This window comes from Dreissena polymorpha, chromosome 2 (assembly GCF_020536995.1).
Source record: "Dreissena polymorpha isolate Duluth1 chromosome 2, UMN_Dpol_1.0, whole genome shotgun sequence".
Taxonomy (NCBI): domain Eukaryota; kingdom Metazoa; phylum Mollusca; class Bivalvia; order Myida; family Dreissenidae; genus Dreissena; species Dreissena polymorpha.
In genome coordinates this window covers 20,180,319-20,183,452 of record NC_068356.1, presented here as the reverse complement: position 1 = coordinate 20,183,452, position 3,134 = coordinate 20,180,319, and the positions used below count along the sequence as shown (strand labels likewise).

The following is a 3,134-nucleotide window of genomic DNA, read 5'->3' as shown; positions in this document are numbered from 1 at the left end:
TTGATAGCATATGTTTCTGTATTGACTCTCTATTATCACCTGGTAACGCCAAATATCCGTCCAAACACCAAACTAGTATATATATGTGATGCAATTACTACATCTTCACTGCTTAAAGGGATCTTTTCACGCTTTGGTAAATTGACAAAATTGAAAAAAGTTGTTTCAGATTCGTAAGTTTTCGTTTTAGTTATGATATTTGTGAGGAAACAGTAATACTGAACATTAACCATGCTCTAATATAGCCATTATATGCATCTTTTGACGATTTTAAAACCTAAAAATTATAAAGCGTTGCAACGCGAAACGATTGAATAATTTGGAGAGTTCTGTTTTTGTCGTTAAATTTTGTGAAACTTCGAAGATTGCTTATATAAGGTATAAAATACGTCACGAACATGTACTCGGCGGAATAGCTCAGTAGGCTAAAGCGTTTTTACTTCAGGACTCTGGCAGGACTCCAGGGGTCACTGGTTCGAAACCTGCTCCGGGCAATGTTCTTTTCCTTTTTTTATTTTTTTTCTTGATTTTTTACTGGAGCTTTTACGATCCAATGTTTACATTTATCAATATAAAGCATTTAATGAATAAGTTAAAAAATGCCAAAATCTGTGAAAAGGCCCCTTTAATACTAGTTTGAATAAATGTGTTTCATTTTGGCGTTGCAGGTAAGAAACCATATTTACTTTCTTTGATTTATTTTATTTAATGGTTTACTTTAAAGTCTGAAATTTATTACTTTTCAATGCAATAATATGAATACATATAATTCATATCATTTTTATAATTATGTTGATAGTAACAGTTTAGTAAAAATTTAGTAATTTGCCTTCGTGAGATGTTAAACTTATTGGACGATATGAGTTAAATTTGGATTGTTTTTGTCCTTGCCGGGTTTAGGAATAGGAATCACTGTGGCCTGCTTCCACTCGGGTGGTACTGTGCCTGTTCTATACACCTGATTGAATATGTTAAGCCAAAGACCTATAGATATTCTATAGGTCTTTGGTTAAGCCATATTTTAAGAGTTATGGTTGGCATATTTTTAAACATTAAATATGCTATTTTGTCAGGCCCCGTGGCAGTATTGCTCCTGGTGTTAATGGCGCTTAATAACTCAGTTAAAGTAAAAGGTAAATAAAGAGGCGTGCTGTTGTCCCCAGGCTCATTTAAAATGTTTTGGTGATATATATATAATTACAGTCAAAAACTAGGTCATTATATATAGACGTCATCAATTGACACTGTCATTTCTATAAATAGAATCCACATTGAATATTGCAAAATTAGCTTACATTAAAACATCATATCTGTCAATACACGCGAAAGCGTTTACCTCAGTATAGCTCTTTATAGTATAGCACATGTATAATCGATATCCGCCATGAATGCTGACCAACAATTAGATACGAAGGTAAATACGGTTACCTGTATATGAATAAACTGATCAAGTGATTGGTTGCGATTGGTTATAAATTGGATTGATTGGATTTACATGTCTACTCAATTATAAAGTAAGTATTATAAAGTGAGTAATAAAATCTTGTTGACTATGCAGTTTAATACATAATACCATTCAATGTATTAACTTAAGAACTAAAGAATCATAATCAGACGCAATATATAACTAAGCAAAGAAAAAAGTTGCCTTCATTGGCATTTAACACCGACACGGGTGCTCGGAGACAAACAGTTTACGCCTAAATATTGCACACTTCGGCATGTAATGTTGAGGATGATGTTTCAACTTCATGTACCAAGAATCAACTTTCTGTCATCAGTAGATTGGCAAAACTTTGGGAATAGGGACAAAACCCCTCCCGGACAAATACCCTCCCGCCATTTTCATAGGTGGGGGGGGGGGCGGACAAAAACCATCCCATGAAAAAAACGGGGGCGGACAAAAACCCTCCCATGAAAAAACGGGGGCGGACAAAAGCCCTCCCGTGAAAGCAATTAAACACTGACAAATGTAATTGTTTCACACAGTGTTGCATTCATTATTCCGAAAAATTTACCCATTGTGTGTATTGCGTTTTCAGGGGTGAAAGTAGTCCATATAAACGGACTGCCAGAGCCTTTGATAATTTTTGCTATGGCGGCTATCAGCTAACCATTGGGTTATAAAGCTGAGAGTTGAATTATTGCAACTAGGGTGAAAGAAGAAAATGTGTATCGATTAACTGAATACAGACCGCTTTTCTAATGTGCATATATATATAAAACTTTGTAATATATATATATATATATATATATATATATATATATATATATATATATATATATTATATATATATATATATATATATATATATATATATATATATATTACAAAGTTTTATATATAAAAAGTTTTATAGGTTTTTTGTTATATATATTTTTTTTATTTCAAGATGTTTCCAACATCTTGATTAATTCAACATCTTGAAATAAAAAATGGCCGCTGCTTAAGACCGTGAGGTCGAAAGCTTCGGCATAAAATAAATAGGGTACAGCGTTTTTGTTTATATATATATATATATATATATATATATATATATATATATATATATATATATATATATATCCGATAATCCAATATAATAACAACATCAATTAAAACATACAATTAATGAAGCAATTTATAACTGAGTTTAAATTTAGATTGAATGAAAAACGATACAGAGCAACGTTTAATCGCGTCATACGCGCATTCAAGCAAAAAAACGGGAACTTTCTGAAAAGCTTGCGAAAATTAAAGTGAAATTTTGCAAACAATTATCAATGCGTTTACATGTTACTAAATTATCTGATTGCTTATTTAATTTATCTTCGAGTGTAACGTTTTTAAGTGCATTTTTGTAAATAAAATGCATATTGTCCACAAACTTTGTGATCGTCCATTTGTTTTGTTTTTTATTTTTCACAAGTTTTATTACTTTAATGAGGATGTCCGAATCTATCTAATTTGTTTTGAACATTTCCTTGTTCATTTGTAAACGTTATTTTTCCGAATATGATCAAATATAGAAAAAATCAATACCAATAAAAAGATAAGGGTCACGTAGAAAAATAAGGGCGGGGCGGGTTTGCGGAAACAAACAACTTTCCTTTTTACTCTTTATGTCATGAACACTACTGCAATTTTATTGTAT

General features: G+C 31.6%; 1 protein-coding gene across 1 annotated transcript in view; it reads left to right on the top strand.

The window, feature by feature from the left end:
* Positions 1-1,352: 1,352 nt before the first annotated feature.
* The window catches only part of LOC127866146 (speckle-type POZ protein-like), an 11,432-nt gene continuing 9,650 nt past the window's right edge, over positions 1,353-3,134 (top strand). Inside the window, exon 1 of the mRNA XM_052406565.1 lies at positions 1,353-1,514. The gene's annotated coding sequence lies outside the window, so the exon portion shown is untranslated. The remainder of the gene's footprint in view (positions 1,515-3,134) is intronic.